This window comes from Macaca thibetana, chromosome 3 (assembly GCF_024542745.1).
Source record: "Macaca thibetana thibetana isolate TM-01 chromosome 3, ASM2454274v1, whole genome shotgun sequence".
Taxonomy (NCBI): domain Eukaryota; kingdom Metazoa; phylum Chordata; class Mammalia; order Primates; family Cercopithecidae; genus Macaca; species Macaca thibetana.
Genome location: NC_065580.1, coordinates 111,172,044 through 111,192,056, shown reverse-complemented (window position 1 = coordinate 111,192,056; position 20,013 = coordinate 111,172,044). Strand labels below are relative to the sequence as shown.

Sequence of the window (20,013 nt, the reverse complement as noted above, 5' to 3'; positions counted from 1 at the left end):
AATGCAGGAAGGTGCCAATAACATCCAACCCGCGATGGGAGATATGGGCACAGAGGGTGGAGCTAACATTACCCTCAGGGCCAACACAAACCTGTCCACTTCCTTCAAGTGAGCACAGCACAGGAATACTAATCACAGCAATGGGACTGCAATGTCATTACCATCCAAATGAACATGCTCGGCATTTTGTTCTTTTCTTTTCCTTCTGAGGCTTTTAGAAAACAAGGTATTAAGTATTGAAACCTTAAACTTGCTTATCTTTCATTTTATTTTTATTTCTCTCTTGGCTACATTCTCTCATGCTGTTTCTCCTTCGCTCTCTGATAATATCTAAAGGTAGTCCATCCTTTCTCTTTCATTTGGAGATCTAGAGACACATTGGCAAATAGAAGATCCGCCAATCAACAATTTGGGAGGATGATTTTCCTGCTTAGACCAAGAATGATGGAAGAGAAAGAAGAAATAAAACCAACCAACTAGCAAACAACAATAAAACTGAAGCCCAATTCATGTCTGAGGCTCTGACATGACCACATGCCAACAGGAAGTAGCTGAACCACCTCACTTCCAAATGGGCTGAGTTGGGGGTGCATTTTTCAGTCATTCCTGGAGAATTCCCACCCTTTCCTTCAGCCCTTTCTTTTTGGCAATATCAGCAGGTACAGGTCGGGCGATAGCAGATATCGAACTTTCCAGGGCTTCTGGTGATATTCTTGTTAATCTCACATGCAATTGTCAGTTGTCCTGCACAGGGCATACTTTCCTCACAGAAGAAGCCAATTCAAAGGGAGAAATATTTATCATGGGCATCATATATGCCATATCTAGGCACTTAGGAAACCAAAGAGACCAAGACAAGGTTCCTTCACTGAGAAAATGACAATCTAGCCGGTGAGCTAGAAATATAAATGACTTCGACACAAGGTCATAGTGGAGGAATTCTGGAATGTATAGGGGACTGTGGAAGCACACAGAGGGGCCTTTAACCAAGTAGAGGAGGTGGAAGAAGATAGTCAAGAAAGAAAGCTCCAAAAAGGCGCTCTCAGGCTGAGTTATAAAGGAAAAGGAGGCAACACCATGATAAAAACTATGGAGGAAGAAAGAAGCATGAGCCACACACTGGATCAGCAAGATGTGTTCAGGCAATTGGAGCTGATGCTAGAAGGGAAGGTGCAGAAGGGATGTTAAAGGAGCTCTGGGAGATGGGTGTGAAGAATCAGGAGGAGCTAGGCTGTGAAAGGCCTGGATGCGTTCTGAACGTGTAGGACTTTGTCAGGTAATTGGGAGTTGTGGAAAGGTATTACACAAGTAAGATGGTCAGGCAGGTCCTTCTAGCAACAATCTGAAAATGTATTGGGGTGGGGGCAGTGGGGAAGGAGCAAACTAGAACAAGGAGACCTGTCAATCAGTTATTGTAACATTTCTGTGTATGGTATCATAAAAGATAAATTAAGAAACCTTGGGTTGGGGTTCTGCATATCTTATTAGCAACAATCCGAAATGTATTGGAGTGGTGGCAATGAGGAGGGAGCAAAGCTAGGACAAGGAGACCTGTCAATCAGTCATTATAACACTTCTGTATACAGGATTATAAATGATAAATTAAGAACCCCCCAGTTTGGTGTTATTTAGGAGGTAAAATGAATAGGACTTTCTGAATGATTAAATGGAAAATGGTGGAGATGGTTGATTCAAGGGTAACTTCCCAGTGCCTGATTGAAATAATTGGGTGGGTGCTGGCACCAACAAATAACAGACAATCCAGGAGGAAGCTTACTTTTAGGGAAAGATGAGTAGAGTGTTAGACAGGGTGAGTTTGAAGTGCCCATGGGACATGCAGGTAGAGATATCTGGTAGGCACTGAGCAACTGAGTAGAAGCCTGAGGAGAGGTCAGGGGTACAGAAATAAATGTGTGAGTTATCTGTAGCTAGCAGGTGGTTAAAGGCATGTGATTCAGTGAGCTCATCCAGAAAGAACACTTAGAATGAGGAGAGAGGAAAGATAAAACTCAGGAAAACCCCAACAGCTAAGTGGATGGCTCTCCATGCTTGTGAAATAAACCAGAGTGTGTCAGGTAACTTTTCTCTCACCACCACTTGTGAGGGAACTTTTTCATCTATTCAGAGTCCCACAGATACCAGATCCTTCGGACAATGACATAAGCATATTTGTATAAAACAATGATATAAGAGATTAAAAGTATTACCCTGTCTTGTGGAATTTAAACTCTAAGGGACTCTAGTTGTTTGGTTATTTGAATACCAAAGAAATGAACCACTAAGAATGGAATTTCAGGCATAAACAAAGATTTCTGAAGCCAGGATGGGCACCAAGGAATACATTCTCTCTCCCCTCCCTCCTTGTTCCATCCTTTTATTTCGATCGTCTTCCAGAATTCTGGGCTCACTCAGCGGGTTCCATTGCATTTCAACCTGGAGAATGGTTACAACATCTGACAGAAGGTAATGTCTCTAAAACAAGTAGATTATTCCCATGCTAACTTGACTTTCCTCTTATCATCATAGCTTTGGGGCTGTAATAGACTAACATAGTTTCTATATCCCCCCATCCTTTTTTTTTTTTTTTTTTTTTGAGACAGAGTCTTGCTGTGTCACCCAGACCTGAGTGCAGTGGCACGATCTCTGCTCACTGCAACCTCTGCCTCCCAGGTTCAAGCGATTCTCCTACCTCAGCCTCCTGAGTAGCTAGGATTACAGGCACATCTCACCATGCCCAGCTAATGTTTGTATTTTTAGTAGAGATGAGGTTTCACCATATTGGTCACCATATTGGTCTCAAACTCCTGACCTCGCAATCCACCTGCCTTGGCCTCCCAAAGTGCTGGGATTACAGGCGTGAGCCACCGTGACTGGCCTATTTTCCCCTTTTTACCAAAGACCCTATTCAGCGGAGTATGAGGAGATGAAGAGACTTATTTTCCACCCAATTTTATTCTCCTGCCTCTAGGCTCATGGCTAGGACACATTTCCCACCTCCCTATGTAGTGATCCTCTAACTGGGTTTTCTCCAATGGAAAGTGCCTGCCCCTCCTATATCTAGGCCTTCAGATGTGGATGGGTATTATGAACTGAATGATTGTATCCAGCCCAAATATATATAGAGAAGTCCTAACCCCCAGTGTGATGGTATTAAGAGATGGAGCCTCTGAGAGATAATTAGGATTAGATGAGGTCATGAGAGCAGAGCCCTCATTATAAGACTAGTGCCCTTATGAGAGGAGAAAGGGATGCCAGAGTTTCTTCTCTCTACCATCTGAGGACCCAAAGCAAGAAGGTGGCCATCTGCAAACCATGAAGAGGGCCCTCGCCAAAGGCCAAATCTGCCATTGCCTTGTTCTTGGATGTCTCAGTCTCCAATACTGTCAGAAACACAGGTTTGTTGTTTATAAGAACCAAGTTTGTTGTTGTTGTTGTTATTGTTATAGCAGCTTAAACTGAGACAACCGGCTTCTTCTATCCTCCTGGAGGCTAGAGCCTGGGCATGGCTGTAACTGAGCCTCTACTAAGCAGATGATGGCGAGGCCCTAAAGGATGATGTGATCACAAAAGGAAAGGAATCTGCGTGGCTGCGTACATCCCAGCGACCTTGACCTCTCATCTTGAACTTCTAGAGAAAAATTAACTTCTTGTTCTTTGAGCCTCTAAATTTGGGGAAACATTTTTATAAGAGTAACCTACTACCCTAACTTATGTATGGTAGAAACTGTGGGTAAGATGGGTAATAAAACCAAGAACTGCTCCTTCTTCTAAAGGGAATTACATAGTATTTTTAAATTATAGAAAACATTGTAAGGTCATTTTATAATGATTAGCAGAGTCAAAGATACAAAAAAAGTTTACTAGAGTTGACAGCCATGAATTTTTATCCAAAGTCTTCCCCCATGAGGAGCTGATGCTTCTCAATCCCGAGGAAAAGAAGTCTACACTGTATGACTGAGGAACTTTTGATGTCCCTCACTGGGTCTGCTGAATAATAGCTTATTTTTGTGTTGAATATTCCTAGGCTACTTTGTCAGACAAGAAGATTACTTAACAAATTCAGTCCCTGGGGCCCTCTTTTATCTACAGCGTTTTTTATGACTCCTTATTTACTTGAATCAATAGACTCTGACATTCTGCACTCTTAGTTACGGTCTATCAATCACATGTTTGTAATTCTGTAACTACTCCAGACTCCATATGGCTTTGTCGATAGCTTCATGTATGGACATTTTTAAAGTATAATATCTGTGTATATAAAGAAACAAATGAATAATAAATGTTAAAGCCTACATAGTCTGACACTCAAAAAGTGCCAGTAGCATGTCTTTGTCTCTTCTGTACACATACACACAAACACATGCACACACATAAAGTTGTTTTTTTAAGTAATTGAAAAATCAAACACCAAATAATAGAATGTAATTAAAATGGCAGCTTACTGATTCAGAAACAGAACTATTCGAGGGTAGACCTAGATTCAGTTATGGTAGGATGCCATGATCCACATGATGTTATCAGGATTCAGTTTATCTATTTTCATCTGTATTGGCTTCATTCTCAAAAAGACTCCTCCTTCATCCTCACAAGATGTCAGAAGCTCATGAGCTACCTAACGCCAGGTTAAAATCCAGTAGTAACTAGTGAGAGACTTTCCTAACATGGTTCAACTCCTTGGATTCACTTTAACTGGACTTGTTCCATTCATACCCATCCTTCAATCAACCACTGCAATCAGAAAGACTTAGGCCTACATCATGCACTTCATTTCTAGAGCTGTAAGTGGACCCATATCTAGAGCTGTAAGTGGACTGAGAAGAAGTAGATCCCAAACAAAATATTAGGTCTGGTACTGCAAGAAGAAGAAACAGATGATGGAGAAACAAATAGCAACCACCCACTGCAGTTAACCTTTTGGCTGCCTACCATTCACATACAATTCTAGTGCTTGTGTGTGTGTGTGTGTGTGTGTGTGTGTGTGTGTGTAGAGAGAGAGAGAGAGCGCATGTCCCACATCCATATATGACATATATAATATACTCACTCAGTCTCCAGAAAGAAAAAGAAAAATATCATTTGATGGTTAAACCCCACTTCAAGTTTAAGATTAATGAGTGATGTGCAGTCCTCACAAGGTACACAACATGCCCAATATACAACCGTGGAGAGAGAACAAAAAAAAACAGGGTGTGATGGGAAACATTAGTAATCATTGTTTCAATGCATGTATCAAATTCTATTTTATTTACTTAGTATTTCTACATTGTCTGCAACACAGTAGGTACAATAGTATTTGCTGAATTAATGAATGCACACACAGCTGGACAGGAATGGGAAGGGCTACCTGTCCCAGCAGAATAGTTCCTTTGCCCAGTTTGCCAAGTTCTTCCTGCTCTTCCCTCTAAGAGAATGGCTCCTGTCCTCTGCCTTTCTGGCCACCTTTTCTGCTTTTGGTAGAATCCTCTTCTTGATTTTTTGTTTTCTGTGACCATATCTTAACATGGCATTGCCAAAACTGTCCCCATTATTAGCCTGTTTTTGTTGTTGTTATTGCTGTTGTCACTGACAACATTTCTTAGACCTCAGGGTTTTCTTAGAGACTAAACATTCATAGACAATTCCTCCTACAAATTGTCTGGCTCCTCCTTTAGGAACATTTGAGGGCTTACCCAGTTTCAAATACTGAACTCCATAAGTCAGTCTCCAGATATCTTGTTGAGTCATGATCCTTAAAATTGGATTCCAGCCTGAGAATTTCTGTTTCTCAGTGATAAGAGCAGTGCTCTGTCCATCCCTGAAGTCTTTCCCTTAGTGACCTTTGACTTACTACCCAGAGCAATTTGAAACAATAGTTGAGGTAAGAAAATTCATCTGGCACTCAAGCACCAACCAGCCGCACCTTAAGAATGTGGGTCATTATCCTCTTTGTCACGTAGGGAACAAGATGTGCTCAGCAGTGATCGGAAAAGAAGTTAGCCCCACATTCTAAAGGTATTTTCCGATACGATCCCTACCTTCCTGATTGGGTTTGCACTAATTTATGATTACGGTAAGAATAAACTTTTCCAGCCCTGCAAAATTCCAGATCACCCAATTCTCATCTTCCTTATTTTACAGGGCTCATGCAGAAAGGCATCTCTTAGCCAAATTGTGCTTTCCTTCCTCTGAATTTCAGATATAGAAGGTTCAACATAGGCTTGTCTAATTCTGGTGGAACCTTTATGGTGCCTTTTAAAAGGCCACAAAAGGCAGGCATGTGTTTCAATATCCTGAATTTCTCCTCCAAATTCCATAATGCAGCAGCCTCTATAGGCCTATGGTTTGAGGTCTGAGATACAGCAGTGTAAGATATGGCTACACTACCAAACAACATGGATCACCAACTTCTAAGCTGTGAATAGAGGTTCTCAGTGCCTTCCACTCTACTTCCTCAGCCTAGCATTTTCATATTTTAAGATCTAATACTTACTATACTCTACTATACTCTATTTCTGTGTAAAGATCTTATCCATGGTAAAGTTTCTAAATATGAGATATCAAGCATAGCCATTAATTGGGTGACAAAACTGAAAAGCCCAGGAGATCTGGCTTTGTAGAGGGCTGAAAAGAAAGTCCTATAAGGCTTGTCCTAAGATGCATTGAGCACTGTGACAAAAGAAATGTAATCTGACTTTGAGTGATGTGTGCCACTCTTAGGACAAGCATGGAACCCTATCCAGACATTAGGGACTGAAAGAGAGGAAGGGGAAAATCCCTAGACAAAAGTACATCCTGGCTAACACGGTGAAACCCCGTCTCTACTAAAAAATACAAAAAACTAGCCGGGCGCGGTGGCGGGCGCCTGTAGTCCCAGCTACTCGGGAGGCTGAGGCAGGAGAATGGCGTGAACCCGGGAGGCGGAGCTTGCAGTGAGCTGAGATCCGGCCACTGCACTCCAGCCTGGGCGACAGAGCGAGACTCCGTCTCAAAAAAATAAAAAAAAAAAAAAAAAAAAAAAGAAGAAGTGGTGTTGTCTGAGTTAACTCAAGAGTAAGCTTTAAAAAAAAAACCAAAAAAAAAAAAAAAAAAAAAATCTTGACTTAACAGCATTTTTAGTCTCATTGTCAGATGCCATAATTTTGTGATAGGATTATTGTGCAGCAAATAATTATTTATTTCCCTTTCTTGTGTGGGTGAAATTTGTTTTCCTGACTTCATTGATGCCAGACCTGGCCATATGATTTTCTATAGTGAATGGAATGATAGCGGCCATGACATGAAGAGGTCTTCCATGAGCTTGTGCATTTCAGTTTGCCTCTTGTGCTTTGGTATTCGCTATGAGAGGAGCATACTGCAGACAGAGCTGCCCCTTTAACCTGGGCCCCAGAATAAAAACACATATAGCAGATCTGAATCCAGCCAGCCCACAGCCTGAAGCAAAGACAACAAGATGAGTCCATTCTAGACCAGCTGAACTGCAAGTCAGCATGCAAAATAGTGAATGGGAGAGCAAATGCTTGTGTTGTCAGCTACCAAGCTTTGAGATTATTTGGTAGGCAGCATTATTTTGGCAAAATCTCATTAACACGTTCTTGTAGTACATGCTCTGGAATTTCTTTCTAAAAGCAAAAATGCAACTGGGAATATGGGACAATGAAAATTATCTTGAAATTGAATTTTCATAGCAAGGGTACAGTTTTTATTTAAATTGTATATTTACTTTGGGTGGACTAATGGAAATTTGGGGGATAATGTGATGTTCTTAGTTTTAAGATGTACAATTTTTTTCCATTTTAACATTTTTAAAACCAGGATGTGTTATAAAATCAATGTGTATGTGGCGTAGTGACATATGATGGCATTTCTCCATGTCCTGAGCCCCACTGCTTATGGTGTGTCCATCAAAGGTCGGATCCATCCCAGCTAACATGGTGAAACCCCATCTCTACTAAAAATACAAAAAACTAGCTGGGCGTGGTGGCACACCCCTGTAGTCCCAGTCACTTGGGAGGCTGAGGCAGGAGAACACTTGAACCCGGGAGGCAGAGGTTGCAGTGAGCCGAGATGGCACCACTGCACTCCAGCCTGAGCGACAGAGCAAGATTACGTCTCAGAAAAAAGAAAGTTGGATCCAGCAATTCAGTAGTCAGGAAGGATGGTGAAGGATAGCAGGAGATGGCAGGACTGGAGCAGTCAGATCAGGGGTGTATTCTCAATCAAATGCATCAAGTATCTAAAGAGCATCATTAAATATTGATGGAGTACAAGTTGACTGACAGCAAAGTAGCATTCTATTGTGAAAACTAAATAGTGAACTCCACGTTGCATTATGGTGAAGTCAGCTTTTTTTTTTTGGAAATGTTTAGTTGCCTGAACATGTAGTCCTTCAGAACACAGACTACTGTGTCATGTAGTAATGAAGCAACTGTTTTTAATTTGGAAACTAAGAACAATTCTTACAAAGATAGACACATCTTGACTACAAAAATGGTATCAGCACAGGCCCATCTAGGACAGGAAATTGCACAGTATAAGTTAATGATAGATGGAGTTTCTCAGGACTTGCCTTGTGAATGTTGGCAATTGTCAACCAAAACAAAATTTTATTTTAGTTTATCTGATATTAAGCTGCTCTTTTTTATTACACTGAGTCAACAGTTTCAGCTGCTAAAGTTTTCCCATGGAACAATGTTATAATTGGTTGGATAATTGGGAGTTGTGTTCCTGACCAAGGACTCAGCAACAGATAAATCATAGATATAACTAACAAAATGTCACACAAGCAAGATACAACAACCATAAACCTCTAAAATCATCTGAATTAGTAAAATTTTGACCCCAGTACCATAAAATGGGCAAGAATTTAAAAATAACACATAAAATACAGGCCTAATGTATCATAAATCTGGCCAATCTAAATTAATAGAAAGATAGGTATTGTAAACATTGAATTAAAACTTTTGTAGGATAATGTGTAAGGCCTAGTTCTTCAAGAAAAAAAAAGCCAGCTGTCACAGTAAGTTGAAGTGAAGCATCCTTTATTCCTCAATAAATTTCAGTGCAGTAAATTTGTCATATAAAAGCCAATAGTTTCTTGAAATGCCAGACCTTGGGGAAGAGTGTTTAGGACAAAATACCAACAGATCTTAAATTTAAATTTTCACCATTTCCACCAATCTTCATATATAATTAGCTGACACCTGTGCACACATACTCGTCCATCTACACACACACCATGCCCTCCCTCCTGCATGAGTTCATAGTTACTACAATTCCTTCAGTATGTGAACATAGGATGTATGAAACAAGACCAAGAAAACTGCTTTTCATGGTTCCTTTATACCAATGGTTCTTAACTAAGCATGATTTGCATGACATTTGGCAATGTTTGGAGACATTTTTGGCTGTCACTAATTGGGGGGATGCTACTGGCATCTAGTGTATATAGGCCAGTGAAGCTGCTAAACATCCTGCAATGCACAGGACAGCTCCCACAACAAAGAATTATCTGGCGCCAAAGTACCAAAGTTGAGAGACTTTTTTTTTTTTTTTGAAACAGGGTCTTACTCTGTCACCCAGGTTGGAGTGCAGTGGCGCAATCACGGCTCACTGTAGCCTTGACCTCCCGGGCTCAGTTGATCCTCCTACTTCAGCCTCCCCAATAACTGGGACTACAGGTGTGTGCCACCACAACCAACTAAATATTTTTTTTAATTTTAATCACTGTACAATTGTTCTTGTAGCAGCTCTCACATAGAAGATTTTAAAATAATGTCATTGACTTTGAACTGTACTCAAACTTCAGAAGAGTATTTTCAAAACAGCAAGTACAATGTCTTAATAATCTAGAATTCTGACACAATTTTTGGTGGGTTGTACTGTTTATTTGCTTATTTTGTAATGTTTTGCTTTGTTTGTTGTTTATCTTCTTAGTTCTTCTGAACTTATCCCACCCCCGAAGTAATATCAGGAAAGTCACCCATGGCTGCTTTGGGGTAAGTATTCAGAAAGAATGGAAAGTTATGCCTGTCAGCCATGGTGAAGGGAAGGGAAATGAAGATAGGAGGGGGCACAAAGGTTTAAATTAATAAAGCCCAGATTTATTTTTAGCACCTATTATCAGAACCTCCTCCTTCTCTGAGTTATATTTCTTTCCTGAAAACACAATCCAGTGCCAGGATGGTCTTTACTATTAACAAACAAACCAATCAAAAATTTCTTTGTAAAGCCATTTTGACTTTTCCTGGGGCCTACCATCATTTCTATATGTAAAAGGCAATCATTAAATAAATGCCAAATTAGTGTATACATTTTGGATTTGTTGTGTGCCATGGGCTATGCTGGGTACTGGTCATAGAGAGGTACAGGAAGTATGCTTCCTGCTTTGCATAAAGGGGAACATGGGGCGACCATTATTATCAGCACTGATCAATGGATGCAAATACAGAGGAACCAAATAGAGCAAAGGCTGACTGGATCTTCCAAAGTCACCAAAATAACAGTGTCAGAGAGGTCACTAGAATCCTTGATCAGTACTAGACACACAGGCAGGCATTCTTACTTCTCATCACTTCCCTTCTAACTGCCATTATATCCCCTCTCCGTTTGCATTGCAGTATACTTTGCAAGCATGGATCAACTTTCAATCTTATGTCATTATAAAAATGTTCCATATTTTTGAAGGCAGGCCTTGCAATATCTCTTAAACCCAGCACATGATAAGTTAACTATTTCCTGTAGATAGCAAGTACCAACCTAAGTTTATAATTCTTGCTAGCCTCCATTAAAAGTTAATCTTCCCAGACTGGGCATTTTGCCATCTTTCTTCTATTTTGACCTAACATCTGTCTTCCCTGGTCTGAGTCTTCCGTCTCCAGCTCGATGTGCATTTCTGGTTAAGCCTGCGATTGCTTCCTGTCTCCAACTCTTCCTCTATTCCATGGATCCTTCAGAGAATCCTTCTTTGTGTGCTGGTAGGCCATAGGAAAGCACTTTCCATGTTGAAAACCAAGGAGGGAAAAAAAAGGAAAGAAACCAAATCCTACATCTAGGTCAAGGCAAGAGCAGCTGGATTGGATTGCACTTTTCCAACTCCGAATGTTCTCCCTGTTGCCACCAGCTTCCAACAAGGAAAATTAAAAGTGAATTAGCCTGTTGAACCCCAACTCAAGAAGTCAGCAGGTAATGTGAGCACTTTCCTGGAAGATGCCCTTGGGTGAGGCCCTGTCTAACCAAGTTGCTGTTTTTAGACTCAGACACGTTGGCTCTAAAAGCCGCCACTTGGTAAGGAATTTCGTACAGACGAATTCACTCTTCTGCAAACCTTCCTGATAAAGCCACGAGATGAGTCCAAACTACCTCATAACCTTGGAGCCGGTCTGTCTGGAAGGGGCCAGAATAATCAGACAAGTGGACTAGTTGAAATCTTTCATGAAATATCTGGAAACAGGTAATAATGAGAAAACAGAATTCCAGATGAAGTTACACAGAATGAAAAGCCAAGCAAAGGCCGTCGTTAGTGAAAGAGAGCTCCAATGTTTAAGAATAGCCTCCCCTGTAGTTCTCTCCTCCCTGTGACATCAAAGGAAGGTCTGCAGCCCACACCTCAGTTGTCGTCATGTTTCACTGCATCTAGCAACCAATTCCGACTGTCAGAAAATACAACACCTTCAGTAACTAAACATTGGCCCACAGCCCATGAGCAGGAGCCTAGCAAACTCCGGGGTGACATGTAGCCGTGCTTCAGACCAATAAGTCAGAGAGACAGGTGGAGGCACGCACTGTTTGGACCAGTCGCACTCAGAAACCAAACATCGAGTGTCCAGCGGCGTGGCTCCCAGGTTCCTCCAGGATCACCAAGTGGTCTACTGTTTTCCAGACCTCAGCCTGTCCTTGGCAGAGTTTCGGTCCAGGTGACCCGAGAAGGAACTGTTGATTTTGGAAATGGCTGAGACTGTATTTCTGCCACAACAGATTGGGTCTCCACTCTCTTTTACTTAATAAAATTTTATGAATGTGCTTGCAGTATACATGCATTGTAGAAAAAGCACATCACAATAAAGTGGGAAAAAACCATAAACGACCACCCAGAGATAGTCTTGTGGGTATTTTAGGGTATTCCACTCTGAAGATTTTCTTCTGCATATGATGTATCTATGCATACTTTACAAAAATGAAGCCATACCATCCATGGTCATTTAAAAACTTTAAATATAACTTACATAGAGAAAAGTGCACGTACACATGCAGAACGCAATAAAATCCATATTACTTTGTCAGTTCTATTTTCTTTACTAAGTCATTGTGCTTTTCTACAGCTACAGATATTCCACTGGGTTTAATAGCCACATGGTAATAAATTGCAAGAATCTTCCAAAGTTTATTTAACCGATTCCCTGATTCGATATTACTATGAAAAATCTGGTAGCTATATATGCTGCTGTTCACTGTTTTTATATTTTTTGCATTACATGGTATTACAAAGTCCTAGGTGAAGGAAAAGAACTGCTGTATCAAAAAGTATGCAGATTTAAAGCTTATGATATATTTGGCCAAATTGCTCTTTGAATTATTTCTAATGATTCCTTCCTTTCCTCATACCTTTTTAAACACTGTGTGTTATTAATTTTAAAATATTTCCATTTGATAGAATAAAGTGGTATATTATTAAGTTTTAATTTGTATTTCTTTGATTTCTAGTAAACTTCATTTACTTGTGGTCCATTTTTTTTTTTTTTTTTTTGAGACGGAGTCTCCCTCTGTCCCCCAGGCTGGAATGCAGTGGCGATCTCTGCTCACTGCAAGCTCTGCCTCCCGGGTTCACACCATTCTCCTGCCTCAGCTTCCCGAGTAGCTGGGACTACAGGCACCCGCCACCACGCCCGACTAATATTTTGTACTTTTTTTTAGTAGAGACGTGGTTTCACCATGTTAGCCAGGATGGTCTCGATCTCCTGACCTTGTGATCTGCCTGCCTCAGCCTCCCAAAGTGCTGAGATTACAGGCATAAGCCACCACGCGTGGCCGGTCCATATTTTTAAATGGCTGTCCTGGTGATGCCTTTCCAATTTTTCTGTTAAATTGAGGTTGGATGTGAGTCTTTTTCTTACCAATTTGCATGTACATCTTACAAAAAAAAAAAAACTAGATAATTACTTTTAAACATTGTAAGTGATGAAACTGGATCCTTATTTACTAGTGTTTAGAATTAAAAGCTGAGTATTGACTCCCCTCATAAGATAAATAAATTAACAAACTTTTCTTGTTACAATATCTCAATTTTGGTGAGGATGATGTCAAACTTATCTTAGATTACAGCTGCAAAATGCAGTGTGTCTTGGGCATTGCTAACAGCCTCGCTGCATCTTTATGCAATTCTGAGTTAAAGATCCCTCCAGAATTAACAGAGTGGTTAAGCTAAGGGGCTGTGATGTCAAACAAATCTGATTCAAGTCCTTTCTGTAACCTGCTAACCATGTGATATTAGGCAATATACTTAATCTCAGTTTCAGTTTTTTCAGCTGTGAAATGGGAAGAGTAATAACACCTACTTCATAGGGTCTTTTGTGAGCGTTAGATGAGGCAATGCACATAAAACCAGTAACAGTTAAATGTTAACTACATTTAGGCACTGCTTTACAAGCCTAGTGCCTGACAGAATGATAACTCAATAAGTGTTGGCTACATTAAATGAATATTATTATACCTGTTATTTATGGGCCTTGTCTTGCAATTAGAATCAGGAATTCAAAGCCCAGGAAGGTAAAAACTAGATTAAGCACCACCCTTATAGAATTATGTTTCAGGGATGTTGATTTCTGTCTGGGAATATGACACATAACACAGTAGTGGGTGAGCCCAGTCAGGACATTGATACTGCATTTCTGAGCTAAGAAAGAGTTTAGAAGCCAGTGAAGTTCATGATTCTGAAGCAGAAACCCAAGTCCCCACTTAATTCTCTCTCTCTCTCTCTGTCTCTCTCTCTCTCTCTCACACACACACACAATTAGAACAAATATTTATCCTAACAAGTATATCCTACTTCCATCTTCCTACCCTGAACTGAAGCCCCATCCTATTATGGAGACAAAGAAGCACCAGCTAAGCTCATGGCTCTTGACAACAGCACCTCCATGGTGAGCAAAGAACTACCTTGAGTCTCTGGGAGGCCAGTAATGCTTGGAGGAATGCTCCCTCTCTGGGAAGATTTGTTATTTGGTTTGTCAACTCTTAAGTTATAGAGCATTCTTAAAAATTGTAATTCCCATCTATTTCTTATGCAGCAATCAATGTGCTTATTCTACTTCTCCTCTCTCCTTTCTCCCAGTTTTTAAAGTTGTATTATTATATAGTCGGTATCCATGGGATATCAGTTCCAGGACAACACCTCCCCTATCAAATTCCATGGATGTTCGAGTCCCTTATATAAAATGGCTTAGTATTTGCATATAACCTATGCACATCCTCTTGTATACTTTAAATCAACTCTAGACTACTTATAGTACCTAATACAGTGTAAATGCTGTGTAAACAGTCATTATACTCTATTGTTTTTATTTGTATTTTTTACTATTGCATTTAAAAAATATTTTCTATCTGTAGTTGTTTTAATCTGAAGATGTGGAACCCACAGATATGGAGGGCCGACATATTCGTCAGGACAATAAAAAATTAATTGTTCCTACATTTCTTTTAGTTTGGGATCTATAATTAAATATATTGAAGACCCACTATTAGTCATTTGGCCAATGTTTCCCCAGTTCTCTCTGATTTGGATGAAGCTTTTCTCCTTGAATAGTCCTGTGGAAAGAAAGTTTCAGAGCATAGGATCGCCTGAGTTTTGCATGCTCAAATCTGTTGAGGGATAGCCTTGGTTCATAAACTCCTTGGATCAAATCCTTGAGTTTATCAAAAATTTTCTCCACTATGGTCTTTGCTTTACTGTTGAGAAGTTTGTTGCCAAAAAAAAAAAAAAAAAAAAAAAAAAAAAAACAGCTCTGGAAATGGATGGTGATGATGGTTGCACAACAGTATGAATGCAGTCAATGCTGCTGAATTGTACACTTAAAAACGGTTAAAATGATGGCAGGGCGTAGTGGCTAATGCCTGTAATCCCAGCACTTTGGGAGGCCAAGGTGGAAAGATCACTTGAGGCCAAGAGTTTGAGACCAGCGTGGGCAACATAGTGAGACCCCATCTCTACAAAAAATTTAAAAATTAGCCAGTGTGGTGGCGTGTGCCTGGAGTCCCAACTACTTGGGAGGCTGAGAAAGGAAGATCACTTGAGCCCAGGAATTTGAGGCTGCACTGAACACTGAACTATGATCGCACTACTGCACTCCTCCAGCCTGAGTAACAAAGTGAGATCCTGTCTCTGAAAAAAAAAAAAAAAAAAAAAAAAAAAGTTAAAATGGTAAATGTTTTGTCATGTATATTCTACCACAATAATTTTTTTTCAAGGCACCTATTAGATGCCAGGAATTGTTCTAGACCCTGAGTACACAGTAGTGAATGAGAGAGACAGATTATTTGGCCATTGTGAAATTTACCATTCAGAGGGAAATGCAAAAAATAAATGGCGTTATATGAATGAGACAGTGCAGTGTAGTGATAAAGAACTTGAACTGGGAGGAAATACATTTCTGTTGTTTTAAAACAAAAAAAAAAAACTATAAATATCATAATCAATATTAGTTACGCTTGCTCTATTTCCTTTTATCATCTCTTTTCATTAATATTTACTTGTTCTGCTTTTTTGTGAGAAAACATGAATTCTTCAGGTTATAATCAAAAGAGAATGTTTTAAGTCAATGAGAAAATTACTCTTCAGATACACATATTGTTCAGAATTGCCTTCTCACAACCAAGGGTTTCTTGCTGCTTGGAAATGGTGGGTAAGTCATCTTTATGACCCAAACGATTCAAGTAAAAAGATTTACTCAATACGAATAGTTTATGTATTTGTTGGACAAACGTATCAAAGTTCTCAAACAACTGTGAGTGATTCCATCACAGAAAATACTTGAAAGTTGTTATCCTATTAGAGGTTTCTTCAGAATTGAACATCTCACTCCATGAGTTAACCATGTTACAGAGATTTTACTTGAAAATAATAAAACTATTTACCACACTAAAAATACCATCCACCACTTGTTTTCAGACAAACTTGGCTCATATGATAAAATTGGAATGTTTTAGGCATCTTGTACTAAATCTGGATATTGGTGTTATCAAAGGAGAAAGTGAAAGAATAAGTTAACTATGTGTTTTGAAAAGGGATTGTTTTACACACACACACACACACACACATATACATATATATGTGTATACTTACTTCCCTAATCCTAAATCTCCATCCTCTACCTGAAGGCAATAATATATGTCTTCAGCTTCTAAATAATTTTTATTGCTATAAAATATGCGTAAAATGTATCATCTTAACCATTTCAAGTGGACAGTTCAGTGGCATCAAGTTCATTCACATTGCTGTGCAAAATCATCACCATCCATCTCCAGAAGATTTTCATATTCTCACAATGAAACTCTGTCCCCGTTAAACACCAACTCCCCATTCCTTCCACCCCGCAACCCCTGGCAACAGCCATTCTACTTTCTGTTGCTATGAATTTGACTATTCTATTACGTGATCATAATAATTTTTAAAATTATAACCTAATTATTCTAAGATTTAATACAGCTAATGAAGCAAATTATGTCCCTTAAACTATCAGATGAACCCCACATTGGTATACATACAAAGACCTCATGGTGTAAAATCCAAGCCTTGGCCTGGTGGGGACCTGCCTCCATGAGGCAAACACAAAGCCCCTTTATTTGCCCTATTTAGATGAACCCTAAACAGCCTCCCTGGCATTCTGGTCCCTGCCATATACTCGGTATGTTTCTGATGGTGCAAACTCAGTCGTAAAAATATCTACAGTACTTGTTTTAAAAGTACTTGCTGCTACTTAACTGTAAACAGACTTGTAATTTGGCTGTAAAAACTCATGAGTTGCTGAAAGGGGCTATAATAAAGTCGTAATGATTGCTGGCGAGAACCCTGCCAGAGAGGCTGAGGGTGGTTGGCCGGCTAGGAAGGATGGTATGCGTGATGTAAGCTGCGCCAGGCTTGGGCAGTGGCCATCCGGTACTGCCTTCCGAGAGGTTCATCTTTCTTGTGGTCCTCAATTCCCAAGTATATCAACTGCTGTTGGGTAAATGGCTACCAAGCAGAAGACACAGGTCAGTTGTCAGTCTCAGCCCTACTGGGGATACAGAGGCAGCCTTCGAGCCCCTCAGGTCCTTTGAACAATAGCAATCTTTCTTTTTGGTAGGAGGATGTAAGGTAACATTTGGAAACGAAGGCTGGAGAGAATGACTGTTTCCTGCTGCAAACAGGTCCCATTGAAAGTCCAGGGTGCCATCCCTTACCTTGTGTGTGATGAAAGAACTCTTCTTTCTGCAGGGTTTGCTAGAGGAGGGTTTATCTAAGTAAAAAGACGCTTTTGTTGTTGTTGTTCATTCTGAGGTACTGGGAGAATATAACCAAAAGGCAGGCCTTTCAGAGCCAGAAGTGACTTGGCACCAGTAGACCTGTATGGGGGCTTCCAACGACAGCCAAAGAAGTTCTCATATTGGACTTCTGGCTCAACAGACTGGTGTCCTAGCAAAGGTTATGGTCTTACTGAGCCACTGCCCTTCTCTTCTTCTCCCCTGGCCCTCTTCTCCCCCTTTCTGAACTCTGTCCCCATTTACTTTCCATAATTCTCTGTCCGGGCATTGATGTGGAAGCAGGACTCCCTGCACTGAGAGCTGTCCCTCAAGTGACACCTGTTCTGCCTGGAGCCCATTTAGAGCTCCCTCTCCCCGCCGTCCAGCTGCACAGCCCTTCAGAGGTGGATGTCTTGGCTAGATAAGTGGCTGCCCCCCTTGACTTCACCAGCAGTCCAGGCCCCAGGACAATAGAAAGTAATTTGATTAGCTGGGTGCAGTGGCTCGTGCCTATAGTCCCAGCTACTCGGGAGGCTGAGGCAGGAGAATCACTTGAACCCGGGAGGAGAAGGTTGCAGTGAGCCGAGATCGTGCCACTGCACTTCAGCCTGGCGACAGAGCAAGACTCTGTCTGAAAAAAAAAAAAAAAGTAATTTGATTTGGAGTCAGGAGATCTGAACTTGGGGAAATAATTTCTCTTTCAAAGCTTGAACCCTCCTCTGTAACAGGAAAGAATTAAATCCATTGCCTATGGTGTTTTCTAGTTTTAACAATTTTGATTTTTTCAGCTACAGGATATCGCTTGGAGCCTCTGTTTCTCTACGCTTTCAGAAAGATGAGGCCAGAGCAGAACTGGATGCAGGGATACTTTTCTTCAGTCAAGGTCCTGACTTAGACTTACAGAGAGAGAGAGGCATACAAATCCTGAAAATCATGTTGAAAATATGATTTCATTTACATTAAGATTTTAACATTATTAAATGATTCTAAAAGAAATACAAGGAGATGGCTTTATAGATAGCCTGCTCTCATTAATTCTTTGTGGTTTTGATATTTTTTCTTTTCTTTTTTTCTTTTTTTTTTTTTTTTTCTGAGATGGAGTCTCGGTCTGTCGCCCAGGCTGGAGTGCAGTAGCGTGATCTCAGCTCACTGCAACCTCTGCCTCCCAGGTTCAAGCAATTCTCCTGCCTCAGTCTCCTGAGTAGCTGGGACTACAGGCGCATGCCACCAAGCCTGGCTAATTTTTTGTATTTTTAGTAGAGATGGGGTTTCACCTTATTAGCCAGGATGATCTTGATCTGACCTTGTGACTGGCCCACCTTGGCCTCCAAAAGTGCTGGGATTACAGGCATGAGACACCATGCCCAGCCAGTTTTTATTTTTTTAATTGAAAAGTATATTAAACATAAACATATTCTGGCCACAGAATGTATGTTTTTGCATGTGTGTGGGTAGTCACAAATTTTTCTGTGATGCCTGAATTTGCAGGAAAACCAGCCTAAACACTCATCTCACGGTCTCTGTTACTTGGAAAGAAAACACAGGTTCTTATTTCTTTGCAGAACCACTCGGGGAAGGTGAATGTAGGCTGTTAAAGTTGAAGGTGAGCTCATGTGCTTAAATTCTGAGCCCATGTGAGGATGTCAGCAAGTTCTGGTGGGGCATGAAAATGATACTGTGTTTTAACTCAAGCCCTCTTTGCCTCTCCATTCCCACTTGCCTGGATTTGGCTGGATGTGCACCGCCAGGCTCCTTATTTCTGACACTACTGAACAAAATGACCAGTGAATCCCTCTTATGTCATGACTCTGGTTCTGATTTTCTGGAATTTTAAAAAATATCCAACACCTCTTTTCATGTTTAGCATTTCTGCACTATTTTAAACCTTTTTAAGACCGTAATCCAACTTATCCCCCACGAGAAACCAAATGTATTCTGCACTTCCCTTCATCCTCTTTGTGCTTATTTCTCAATTCTATTTCTGATTTATTGCCTGGCATCCTTTGCTTTGGGATCTACGTGCCAAGGAAGCCACTAACATGAACCTGAAGAGTGCTCTGTGATCCTCTGTTTGAAATCGCCAGAAATCAAGGCAGTTTGGGAACATCATTCCGTGAGGCCTGAGCTTCCAGAACGCCTTGGGGATGACCTCCTTATTGGATGCACACCAACTCCACTGTCTAGTATCCTAAGGTGATGGTTGCTATACAGCGTGTGTTGTGAAGATTCATAAGATTAAAGGTTATTCTTGTGAGATGGAGAGATAGGGCCAGGCTCCCGGGAAATTCCCCGTAAGTTGAAACAAACAGTAAGGACAGGTTTGCCTGGCCAAGGAGGTGATCAAAGGATCTTCATGAGTAAACAGGAGATTTAGGACCAGCCAAGAGAGTCATTGTTTTCTTCGCTGCAAGCCTGGGTCACTTCCTCATTAGTTATGTCCCCAGATATTGGTCACCAAGATCCCTGGGACACTTTCCCAATCCTTTGTAACCAAGTTCTGCTGAGAGTCCATGTAAGAGCTGTAAGTCACCTGAAGTATCTTCT

The 20,013-nt window shown here is 40.6% G+C and overlaps 1 protein-coding gene across 1 annotated transcript in view; it reads left to right on the top strand.

Annotated features, from left to right (window-relative positions):
* Positions 1-584: 584 nt before the first annotated feature.
* The window catches only part of MPLKIP (M-phase specific PLK1 interacting protein), an 811,813-nt gene continuing 792,384 nt past the window's right edge, over positions 585-20,013 (top strand). The window contains exon 1 of the mRNA XM_050783342.1: positions 585-588. The gene's annotated coding sequence lies outside the window, so the exon portion shown is untranslated. The remainder of the gene's footprint in view (positions 589-20,013) is intronic.